Source organism: Anolis carolinensis, chromosome 4, assembly GCF_035594765.1.
Source record: "Anolis carolinensis isolate JA03-04 chromosome 4, rAnoCar3.1.pri, whole genome shotgun sequence".
NCBI classification, from domain to species: domain Eukaryota; kingdom Metazoa; phylum Chordata; class Lepidosauria; order Squamata; family Dactyloidae; genus Anolis; species Anolis carolinensis.
This window is the reverse complement of record NC_085844.1, coordinates 184174585-184187684: the sequence shown is the minus strand read 5'-3', so window position 1 is coordinate 184187684 and position 13100 is coordinate 184174585. Positions and strand designations below refer to the sequence as shown.

General features: G+C 39.5%; 1 protein-coding gene across 1 annotated transcript in view; it reads left to right on the top strand.

Annotated features, from left to right (window-relative positions):
* Positions 1 to 13100, top strand: part of zswim5 (zinc finger SWIM-type containing 5) — a 168977-nt gene that overhangs the window by 17901 nt on the left and 137976 nt on the right. The gene's annotated exons all lie outside the window — the stretch shown is intronic.

Genomic DNA, 13100 nt, shown 5'->3' with positions numbered 1-13100 from the left:
TGCATATTGCACATGTCTTATTTGTAGTGCAACAACAACAACAACGAAAGAACAATACAATATTTAAAAATGAAAACAATTTTAACCAACATAAACCTATTAGGATTTCAATGGGAAGTGTGGGCCTGCTATTGGCCAATGATAGTCAAGTTAATTAGGATTGTTGTTGTTGTTGTTGTTGTGTGCCTTCAAGTCATTTCAGACTTTGGCCAAGCCTAAGTTTAAAATTAATTATTTATTTACTGCATTTATTTACTACATTTATATCCCACCCTTCTCACCCAGAAGGGGACTCAGAGCAGCTGTATGTACATACAATACATTATATTATTAGCATAGCACAATAATAATAATAATAATAATAATAATAATAATAATAATAATAATAATACTTTATTTATATACCGCCCTATCTCCCGGATGGGACTCAGGGCGGTTTACAGTCATAAAAGCAACACAAACATTACATAACAACATAATACACATTATTAAACAAAGTACGTAAAATAATACAATTATAACAATAAATCACACTTACATGACCAGATCAAGGGGACGGGAACCATAAAACAATATATTAAAATACACATACATATACATACCTAATCTAATCTATGAAATTTGCAAAACAGATAGCATAAGCAATTCCTAACCTAATAAATCTGATTACAATGAAAGCTTGAGAATGAGCTTTCTTTTTTAGTCAAATGTAATACAAGATTCTGTACACACTGTGTAGTCAAATTCAAATATATGGCCTTATATATATTAGCATTATATATTAATATATTGAAATATACCACTATACCATTATATAATATGTAATATATAACATATAATTAATATTATTATATGGTATTATTATTAGTATTATATTGTATAACATAATATTATTATCAATATTATATGTGTATACAATATATTATATTATTAAAACTGATATAAAATATTATATTATAAAACTGAGGGCGGGGGCCAGGTAAATGAGCTTGGAGGGCCGCATCCGGCCCCCGGGCCTTAGTTTGGGGACCCCTGGTGTAAGGCATTAAAGAGACAGATCGTGAGTGTTGCGGTCGCCCAAGATGAACAGAGGCAGCATAGCATTTGTGCCTCATGGTTCAAGAAAAGGTGTGGCGTTTAAGTATGGAACTTTGGTGAGAAACTTAATTGGGATACTGATTTTTTACAAAAATATCTGCCATTTGAATCTGCTTCATGTTTCGCATCAAAAGGGAATGCCGTTAACTACAAAGTACAGTGTATCCATGGCCTTCTTATCTGTGCAAGATAAATTACAATTGTGTGGGAAAGACACTTCAGGGATTGAAGAATTTAATTAAATACATGGGGTTATGAATATGCATATGAATTAGATAGGGAAGACATGAAATGGCTTCAATACAACTAAAGAGAATATTTTTGACTTCAAACTGGATTTTCTTGTGTGTGCGTGTGTGTGCGCGCACGTGTGTGTAAATCTGAGTGTCAAGATCATTCAACATCTCTTCCTATTTTCCTAGGTAGTCTTGATGACATGGAAGGTTTCAGGTATGGTCCTAAACAGTTGAAATTATCCACAGCCGATCAGTTGTTGACAGACAGCCGGCAGAGATGGCACACTTGATCCCTTTTCTCTTATCCTAGCCTTAATGAACTTTGACAACAACCAATAGGGTAGGGATTGTGGTTATGCTGACCCAGATAAAGGGCTTGGAAAGCAATGAGGATGTATTTTTATTGTGCTTGAAAAAAGAGGGAGGATAATACAGACCTGAAAAGAGACTGGACAGCTTTGTGTCTGGATACTTTCTGTGATTAGATTATACACAGGCAGCATACATGGTATTGCTAAATCATTAACAAAGAGTTCCCATTGCTTTTGCAATCATATTAGAAGGGCTTTCCTAGTAAACATTGTAATGGCTGCTGGCATAGAATTCCCAATACTCTGCACGTTTTGATTGTTTTTCTTGTTTAACTTCCACTTGTGCCGATTGCTGGATCTCCTCTCATACCCTATTTGTGTGAAGAATGGTATTCTAATTTTGATTCTCAAAAAGGTTTTATTCATTCAGTTCTGATTCTTTTATTTATAAGCATTGTATACATTATCCAGAATTCTGAAATATTCCAGAATCTAAATTTGTTCATATGGTTGGCTGAAACAGTGACACCTCTCCTTTCTGATGGTTCAGTGTACACAAGTGTTGTTAATTGCTTACAGTTACTTAAAATGTTGTATAAAATTACCTTCAGGCTATGTGTACAAGATCTACTTAAACAGAAAATAAATATTGTGTTTAGATTTATTTTCCATCTCCAAGGCATATCATTTTGTACATATATACAAATACAGGCATACTGAAATACAAACTAAATAAATAAATCTGAACCCCAAAACCCAAGGATTTCAGGTAAGGGATACTCAATCTGTATAATTGTGTTTTTTTTTGCCATTCCACCTAACTATGGGATTTACCACAGTCATTGTTATAAATTTTGAGGAAATGTTATTAAAGGATTAACAAACAGATCCTGTCGATATACTGTATAATCTACATACAAATAGACCCTGTTTATTTGAATAAAATTGGATGGAAAGATATTTCATTGGTCTCAATTAACATAGCCATTTCTCACCTCTTCAGATTTGTTTGACAACTATGCTTTCCCTCGAGCATTTGAACATATAGAGCATATGTGTAAAACAAAATGCAAGCAATATCTTGTATTTTAAGTTCAAACTGTTAGAAATTCGCATTGTAGGAAAATAGATACAAACATTACTTAGTGTGAAAATGTCATGTAAGTAAGGTAAACTGTTCTAATATTGCAATTGGAAAAATGTTTTATAAATTCCACAAATTTCTGTATAAGAGGAAAATATAATGCCTCACACTCAATATGAAAAAGATGGAAAAAATGCAGGCATATTTCAGTGAAGCTCAATGAAACTGAGATGGAGAGATTGTTACATCCCTAGTATAGGATTCCAGCCAATAGATGGTATCAGATGATGGGATTGTGTTAATATGGGGAGGGGGATTATTTATCTTCTGTGAACCCTCCAAGTCGGCTCTGGAGGATTGCCGAACCTTCTGGATCTGTAAAGAGAAAAAGGCATGGAAAGTTGTTTTGCATGAACAGAAGTTTGTTCACAAAATGTTGGATTTAAGTAACAGCAGATGGAGCATTCAGTTGGCTATCAGACTTTAACAGTTACTGGGTCAGCTATTTTGAAATCATATCCTCTTTAGGCACATGTTTACTTGATTGCCTGTTGTCCATGTGGTGACTATTGGCTGAGAAAGTTTTGTGGTCTATTGTGTCATTGTAATAGATAGCGTTCAGTTACTTGTTTTCATAGTTAGCACTCGAATTAATGACTTGCACTGTTATGTTGTGTTCAGGGTAAGCTAATTTTGAAGTAGGAAAGGAGAGTGAACCTTTGATTGGAAGCCTATGCAGTCAGACCAAACACGTCTCAGATTTTTTTCTAGGACATATTTTTCACCCTGTCATAGTAAAGCATTCTGTTAATGATTGCCTATCCTTATTGGCTCTCAGAATGGTGAGATCATTCCAACCAAAGTCATTTATTTTGTGTTTATATTTGAAATAAAGCAAGTATTAAATAATAATTATGTTGGAGGAGGTTGCAAACCCTTTTGGAGCCCAAGCACTGCATTCCTTTGTTGGGTAAACTTCTGCTATTGGTAGTCAAATATAAGTATGCGGAGCTATCGACAGTGTTATGCGCAGTTTTAAAAAGTTATTTTTGTAGACTATAGCTTATAGAATAGACATGCTGACTGTGAAGTTGTAGTTGCAAGAAAGAATTGCTGTTTCAAGCTCTCCTTTCATCTGTGTCTCTCTATACACCTATTCATGCACATTCATCACCCCCATTCATTCATGCATACTCATATAAACAGCTTCTTCTTTTCTGCTGCTCAGCTGTTCCTTGTGTTGCTTAAATTACATGTCCCTATTATCCCTCCCCACTGTCACCCACTGGAGCAGTGCAGAAAACGGCCCAGTTTTCCAGCCATTCTGTGCTCTGTCAGCTCTGTGTGGTTGGCGAAGCAGAACACTTCTGCCCCTGACCTATTAACATTCTGTGCAAATGTCATAGAGGTCATCAGCCTGACAGAGCATCTCCCTCTTCACTGCTGATCATCTGAGCAGAGCGCATGGGTGAGAATAGAATGGAGGAAAGGTTAAAGGCTCCCTTCGTCCACTCTCTCCATACCACGCTGTGTCTTGTGGTTGTACTGCAGCACAGAATGAGTTGCTCTAGTAGGAATTGACTATCTCCTGGTATCTTGAGTCATTTGATGTGGTGGAGCAGGCGTCCCTTAGTTTTTTCCTGATGATCGATGAGAGGAACAAAACAATCCTTCAAGAATCTCAGCTCTCTTGAGGGGTCTCAACATAGTTCTCCTCTCACCTTTTCCAATAGAGGTTCCCCAGATTTGTGTAACACCCCCACCTCCATACTCAACTCTAAACATTTTTTGTCAAAAAAATTAACCCAAAAAACCCGGGTCACTTTTGCCACTGGTCAAGATGGGTATTGTCCCTTAACTGGTATCAAATAAGGAACTATCTCTTTCTCTGAGTGGAATGGTGGAAAGCAAGAGTTTGGTTCATTTTGGGAGAACATAAAATAAGCATTAACTCACTTTGCTCTCTCTGCCATGACACCACTTCTGGACTTTTTGGATATCTGGGTGTGGAAATGGTGCTTTAACCTCTTCTTAGAATGATCCTTATCCATTAGGTCTTACCCAAATCCATAATTTTGGCCTCAGAACTTGCTCTTGATTTATACTTGAGGTCAGTTTATAGAAGAGAATATAGTTTATATGCCACTCTCTTTTGCACATCTGAACAATGAGAGAGACATCAGGAATAAACTTTACAAGGTTCTTGAAATACAAAGATATGTGTAGTCAATAGAAAGACAAACAGTGTCTGTGATACTTCATAGTCACATTAATCTTTTTCTGTTTCATTTTAATAAGATATTCCCAAGGGAAAATAGTCTCTCTTATTACAGCAGTGGATTATTGCTTAAATATCAGTCTCTGGATTATATTTATTTTTTGACTATATATTCTTTTGTACAGATTTGTTAGTTTCTGCCAAGATTACAACTCATGTTTTCAGACTTTCCACATTCAGGAGTGACAAAGATAAAGATGTTCCTTTAAGGAAAACACAAGTAATTAGAACTCAAAGGAATTTTGTACCTTTCCCTGAGGTCAGAAATAAGAGAATTACAAGAACCGTAATGGAAACCTATTGGGTGACTTTGGGCAAGTCACACACACTTGGCCTCAGAGAAAGGGGAAAGCAAACCCCCTCTGAACAAATTCTGCCAAGAAAACCCCATGATAGGATCATGTTAGAGTCTCCATACATTAGAAATGAGGCACACAGCAACAAATATAATAGACTGGGGTAGAGGAATTTGGCGGAAATAAAATTGCAACTCTAAAATACTGCAAAGCAGCAGGAATGACTTTGAAGACGATGGAATTAATGTTTTCTAGATGTAAAGTTTTAAAGACACATTTTAGAAAGATTTGGAGCAGAATTTCAGTTTTATGCCATTCTTTGATCAGTTCTTTAAAAGTAAAAGAAAAGCAGTAAAAACAAACAACACAGTATATTGAATAATACATAATAAATAAAAATAAATAGAAAATAACTAGTAGTGTATCGAATAATGCAAATACACTTTAAAAAAATATAATTGTAGCAGGTAACAAGTTCTTATTTTCATCACAAAGACAAAAAAAATACAAAGACAAAAAATGTACAGTGATTTCCAACTATTTTACAGTGCTTACAGATCAATATATAAAAACTTCCTTCTCAAGCTAAAAAAATACTTCATACACTACTAATTCAAACCTATTAATTATTAACACCCACAATTATTACATTATTCTTTTTTTCTATAAACTGACAGTCAAGGATTCCTTGTCTTCAAAACAGCCACCAGTGATTTTTTTCAATCAAAGCAGATGATTTGTTCAGTCTCACTCAGTCATTCTATTTCAAGAGCCAGTTCTTTTTTTGTTGATATTATTACATTCTTCCATTTTTTGCATTTTGATGTAATTCCACTGCAGTAATCCTATACTGTAATAATCATCTGTTTTTCCTTTCCATTTGTTCATCCATCATAAAAAGTCAGGTTTTAGTTAAATATTAACTTTCAAAAACTTTCGTATTAAAATATGGAGCTCTTTGTTCAGTGAGAAACTTATTTCAATACATGGTAACTGCACAATAGGTCTTTTTCAATCATGATTATGTGAGTCATTAATTACCAAGTAAGTCTTGGCGATCAACATACAGTCCTATAGTTTGGATTTGTCTCATTCAATGGGTGAGGGAACAGTCCAGGAAACCAGAGTTAATAATAGTTTTCTCTTATGTTCAACCAAGAATTGTGGTTAATGACATTCAGAAAACCCAGAAAACATAAAACAATATTAAACCATGGTTTCCTGTCCTGGTTTTGTGCAGAAACCATTTACATTAATCATTTGGGTTCATATAATGGGAGGTAGTGATTAATAGTGACCTCTTGATGTTTTTCTCCACTTGTGGCTCCAAAGGAGGTATGTGTGGGAGCACAACCGCAGTGTATATTGTGCTACTTTAAGACAGGATTTGATTGTCCAGACTTGACCAGTGTATGAATGTGACAGAGCAAAGAAGAATAAATAAATACCAAAAGAAAGAGAGAGAACACTGGACTGCCATGTAGTGGATGTTAAATGGAAACTCCTCACTCCTCAGATTTTGAAAAGTATGGTTTTAATTGTAGATCAGCCTTGAAATCCATATATTTCAGCCTTCTCCTGAACAGTGGAAGACCTTGACTTAGTGGTCATGCATGCTGTATTACAACTAAGGACAAGAAACATTCCTTGGTGGGGAAACAAAGCCAGGCTTCTTGGGAATCAAATTTTTGTGCTATATTGTGCATTGCTTGCACACAATACATCATCCAATGATTTATTCAGTCATTGGCCCTATGGAACAAAGCAGTAGGAGGCTCACGTGAGCTGGCTTTTTAAAGTTGCTTAGCAGCCTGCAAAATGCAAACCACTTTGACCTCGCACAAAGGGTAGGGATTTCAGAGGGGCATTCACTACAGTTGCATGAACATGTACGTCATGTGGCGAAGAAACGAAATCGTTTGACCAAGCTTACCATTGCCTTAGGCTTGTATTCTGATAAAAGTAACACTGATCTCTCATTTCTGTTGTAGCTGTTCAGACTTCACCCTTTCCCCTTTTTTTGGCTGCTGAAGAATCATTAGGTAACTTAGATCAGGGGAAGATACCAGATCTATCATGTGTGAAAGGGGGTGGCACTTGTAATGTCAGAGCATAGTATTGGTTGATGCCCGGATGGATGTCTGTCTTGAAGCAACATTGAGGCAATCAGATAAAAGCCTTTTAGCCTATTGGATGAATTGAAAACACAATACAAACTGGGAATAGCTTTCAGCAAATGTCAGCCTGGGAATGACCCATCACTGCTGATTAAAATTTGTGGAAACAAATTACTGAGGCACACGGATGGCCTTTGTCATTTGAAGATTTGTTGGGAAATATTAATTCATTCCATAATCAAATGTAGAAAGCTAATGCTATAAACACCAGATGGAGATTTGCTGGACTGTATTCTGTGAGTATTAAAACATCAAAAAATCATTTTGCTTCTTAAACAAAAATCCAAGCTTATGCTTTCAGAAATAGCTTGTAGCACTAGAACGGGCTCATTCAGACTGCATGTGAAGTAATATATATTTGAATGTCCCACTATTGTAAAAATCATTTGCAGTGGAAAGCTGTCATGAGGAGAGATGTCTTTGCCTTCTTCCTGGCGCACAATTAATTATCAGTATGCAGAGAAAGCATGGAATGGTTTAATTTCCCCATCTGCACTTTAAAGTGGCTTACTTTGGAAAGGACTGTGCCACTCTTATTTCCTGAAAAGGAACTGGCTCGCAATGTATTTGAGAACTTAATGGGGAATCATTGTTGTTCGAAACAGGGGTTTTATTTAGATTTTCTGCTGATCCCCTAAAATTAGAAATACAATAGTTCTTCATATTTCCGGATTCAGTGTCCACACATTCAGTCATCCAGAGCTTGAAAATATTCCTTCTCCCCCCAATTTCCGTAAAGGCAGAGCTTGATTGTGCCATTTTATATAGGGAACACCATTTTCTTATGGCATTGTAGATAATGACACTTGAACATCCATTGATTTTGATACCCATGGGGCTCCTGAAAGCAAATCCTGCAGGTATCACTGTATTCATTCTATGAATAACTAGCTGCTTGTTATCCAATGTTGGAAAGCTAAACTGTGAAGGTATAATTTGTGCAGGAGAAACAGTGGAAAGGGATTTTGTGACGGCGCGAGTGGCGCCATCTATATGTTGGAACTATAAGTTTCAAGATTTGAATTGTTGTATCATGCCTGATTTTGCCCTTACCCTGTAAATGTAGTTGGATTGGTTATTTATATCTGTCAATCAATGTTGTTTGTACCTGTTATATTGCTCACTCAGCAAAACTGTTTGGCTCCACCTCTTCCTGGAGTAGGACTGTGTTTCCTCCTTTTCATTCCATCAGCAAGTTCTCTATCGGATGGACGTGAAAGAGAGGCTTGGCTCAAAAAGCCCTTCAAAAGTTACCTCTCAGCACCAATTCTGAGGTTCTTACCCTTGGGACTCACACTTCATGTTCAGGGCCAACCTGAACAATGTTGAGGAGTCTCAAGCGCCTTCACATCAGTCCTTTGGCAACAGAGGAAGACTCTTGTCTTCAGATATAGGTCATTGGACTGAGGCTGAGTTTGCTCCGGCATTCACAGCCAGAGAAAGAGGGATCTGGACAAGCTTCATGGACTTAAACAATCAAAGACTGTAATGTATATTTTCTTTTACCCCCTTTGTGAAGAATAAACCCAGTTTTTGAGTTAAGTTTGAGTCAGTGTTTTGGTCCTTGGGAGTTCCAGTTTCCCTAAAGGAGGGCAAGAAGCAATCCCCTGGGGAAAGATGTCACGTCCATGCCTCTTTCACTAAGAGTACAGCCCCAGGCGCGACGGCACAGTGCTGAGAGGACCCTTCTTTTCCAGCAGTGCTGAGAGAAGCCTTCTTTTCCAGAAGTACTGAGAGAGGAGCCTTCTTTTCCAGAACTGCTGAAAGAAGCCTTCCAGAAGTGCTAAGAAGGGGAAAGAAGGAGTGGAAGGGCCTTAAATTTGCCAAGCCCATAGTCTCCTAAAGATAAAGAAGTCAAAGGAAGCCCAGCCTTCAAAAAATTGAGACATTTACAAGCTTTCCCGCTTTTTTGCATCTCAAGCCACCAGCAAATTGCTACATCCAGCTCTTGCAGCTGCAGCAAGTTCAAGCCTTCTGCAAAGTGGATACATTTGCTAGAAGCCTAGCCTTTGCAAAATTGAAACATTTGCTAAGTTTCCCGCCTTTTCTGTTTCTCAAGCCAGCAAATCGCTACATTCAGCTCTTGCAACTGCACAAGATCAAGCTTTTTGCAAAGTAGATACATTTCGCCAGAAGTCAGCCTTTGCAGACCAACCAAGCCTCTTCCAGAAACCAGTTTGCAAAGCAATAAATTTCCAACCTTCTGCAGTTCCTGCCATTTCTTCAGAGCCTGCTGCAAGTTTATGAAAGCCCAGGCTTAACTTCTCAGTTAAGCAGCTGTTTTAATTGTCTTGTTTAAAGTATTGCATTGCCCTTTTGTGTGCCTTTAATTGTATAGTTATATAGTATTGCATTTTTGTACTGTTTGAAACTTGGGATAAGTTTCCTTTTGAATTACAGAATGTCAAGTCATAGCAATGAGATTTTGCAAACAAGGGTCAAATCCCCCCGCCCAGTCAGAGAAAGGCACCCCACAGAGAAAACAATGCTCTGCCTTTTGCAGCAGGAAGGCCAGCTTAGGCAGAGGTTTAACAGAGCTTGGCAAAACCTGCCAACCATAGCTGATGCAATAAGGGCATCCCTTTGCCCAAAGCAAAAGGAAATTCTTAGGCAAGAATTTGTAAAGGCCTTCAATAATGGGAGTGCTATTGCAGAAGAAATAATCTATGTACTGAACAAAATTAACACTCCAGAGTCTTTAGATAGGGCTAAGGAAATTTCTTTTAGCCTACAAGAAGAGAGGAGGCGCTACAGCGCGGTTCTATCTGAACCAGAGCCCAGTTCCTTATTCAAAGGTGCAGAAGAAAGGGTTCAAGGCTCCCCATGTGTAAGCCTTAGATCCAGTCTGCTCAAGATTCCATCTAATGATGCTAGCCTTAAATCCAAGCATTCATCTAGGCGTAGCAGTTCCTCCCAATCCACACACTCATTCATCAGTACTTCTTCCAAAGCAGCCCACTACAACAGAGAGGCTGTCCGTTTGAAAATTAGAAAAGAGGTTTTAGAAGCAGAGGCGTCTGCAGAAATGGCTAAGCAAGACCTTGCCTTCAATGAAGAGGAACTCCTCCTTCAACAGGCTAAAGCCAAGCAGAAACTGCTTCTAGCGCAGGCTAGGGCCCAACAAGAAGCTGACCTAGCACAGGCCAGGGCCCAGAGAGAAATAGAGCTTGCAATGGCTGAAGCCAAGCAAGATGAGTTGCAACGGGATCTAGATCTGCTTCAAGTAAAAAGAGACACAGCACAAAAGATAGTCAGGGCTAACATTCTAGCCAAAGCCCTATCACAGGAACTAACCCAAGAAAACCTTAGTTTTCTGCCAACACAAGAGCCTACAGCAAAGGTTTCAGCACATCTGCAACTGGAATCACCTGTAGTGCAGAGTCTTATCTCCTTTCGCCACCTTGAAGATCGCTCACCTGTTCCAGTGTTCGCAACTTCAAGGCCAGCCCATTCCTCAGAAGTACAGCAAAGCACGGCCGGGAGAGTGCCATCATCTCTGTCAGAGTCCATCCCTGTACTTAGGCCTCAGAGATACCACCTGTCTACTTGGGAACGAAAGGATGACGTCTTTCAACAACATCCAGATGTCCATTCAGATTGGCAAGGCATGGCCGGGAGTGAACCACCACATTCATCCCTGCATACCAAGTCAATTCTCCCATCGCTGAAGATAAAAGCTTCAGAGGTGCTGCCTGCCAGCAATCTACTGAACCCAGCATCGCCTACCATCGCAACAAGATGTGTTCAACCGAAGAACATTGACTTCGTCGGGCCACATCACACTCCTCAGATGTACCCTTACACACTGGAGTCTCAATTGGGTTCCCTCTTGAGAAATCCAAGAAGAGACATCAGAGACAAAGGCGTCCAGAAATTCACTGACCGACCGGATGACTACCTTCTGTGGAAAATCACCTTCATGAGGGCCATAAGAGATTTCAAGCTAGAAGCGGATGAAGAACTGTCCCTTCTTATGGCGTGGCTTGGACCCAGCTCAGCCGAGCAAGTAAAAAGACTTTATGCTGCTCATGTGGCAGACCCCCAAAGAGCTTTGTCCACAGCGTGGTCTCGCTTGGACCAGCGCTTCGGTGCGAGCACTGAGATAGAAGCATCTCTCATGGATCGACTCAACAGGTTCCCATCATTGAAGATGAAAGATTGCAAACAGATTTGGGACTTTAGTGATCTTTTACTAGAGCTAGCTTCAGCCAAAGGAAATCCAGAGCTGCCAGGTTTAGCATGTCTGGACCAGCACACGTCGCAGAGTGCCATTCTTCAAACTTCCTTTTCCTCTTCGAGAAGCTTGGGGGAAACAGGTGTTCAAGTACAAAGAGGAGAATGCAAATGTATACCCGCCCTTTACCTTTTTGGTGGATTTCGTCACTAGAGCAGCCCGTGAGAGGAATGACCCTCAGACAGGTCTTCTCGCTTTGTACCAAGACCTAAAACCTGAAAAGACCTCCAAAGAAGACAAAGCCCAGGGCAAAGATCTTAGAAGGAACTTGAGTGTCAAGATGACAGATGCAACTCCTGCAACTTCTGCTCAACCAGTCAGCAACAACACCATATCCTGTCCCATTCATCAAAGGCCACACAGCCTAGCTGAATGCAGAGAGTTCGCAAAGAAGCCTTACAAAGAACGACTCCAAATAGTTCAAAAGGCCAAGGTGTGCTTTAGATGCTGCGGCGCCACTATTCATTTCTCCAAAGACTGCAAAGAAAAGGTTAAATGCCAACACTGCAACAGCATCAAGCATTGCTCTGCAATGCACAACTTCGATTCCCCTCAATTCAAAGCAAAGTCAAATTCTCCTACCAAAGAAGAAACCAAAGAAGACCAAAAGCCTACAGAACCTCAGGTAGCCCTCAAGGCTCCTGCGGTTGCCTGCACCAAGCTTTGTCAAAATAGCCACAAGCCCAGGATTTGCCACCCAATCTGCCTGGCAGAGGTGTATCCAGACAAGCAGCCGTGGAATAAGAAAAGGGTCTACGTCGCCTTGGATGCCCAAAGTGACGCATCTCTTGCAACCCCAGAGTTCTTCGACATGTTCGATCTTCATACAGAGACAATAGAATACACCATATCCACTTGTTCTGGAAAGAATAAAATGAATGGCAGAGTTGCAACAAAGTTCAAAATCTCACCTGTCGGACAAAAGGCCAGGTACGATCTTCCTGACCTTATAGAATGCAGCCTGATTCCCAGGAACAAAGAACAGATAGCCACGAAGGAGGTGGTACAAGCCCATCCTCATCTCAAAGGTATTCAAGATCTAATTCCAGCTTTGGACTTGGAAACAGACATCGTCATGCTTATTGGTGCAGATTGTCCCACACTGTTCCGTGTTAGCAACCAGATTGAAGGTCCTAAGGGATCACCCATGGCCCAGCAGTTGCCTTTAGGATGGACGGTGTTAGGCCCAGTCTGCCTGAACAAGATGTTCCAGCCTGTCACTAAAAGGCCTTCACTAATGCAAGGATGTGCCAGCCACATCTCAGTTTGCTGCCAGGGAGTAATGCCCGATTACTCTTCCATCGTCGAAGTCACAGAGAGAGATGAGCAAACAGCCTTCTCTAAAAATGAACAGAAGTTCCTTGAGATGATGAACAGCCAAGTCAC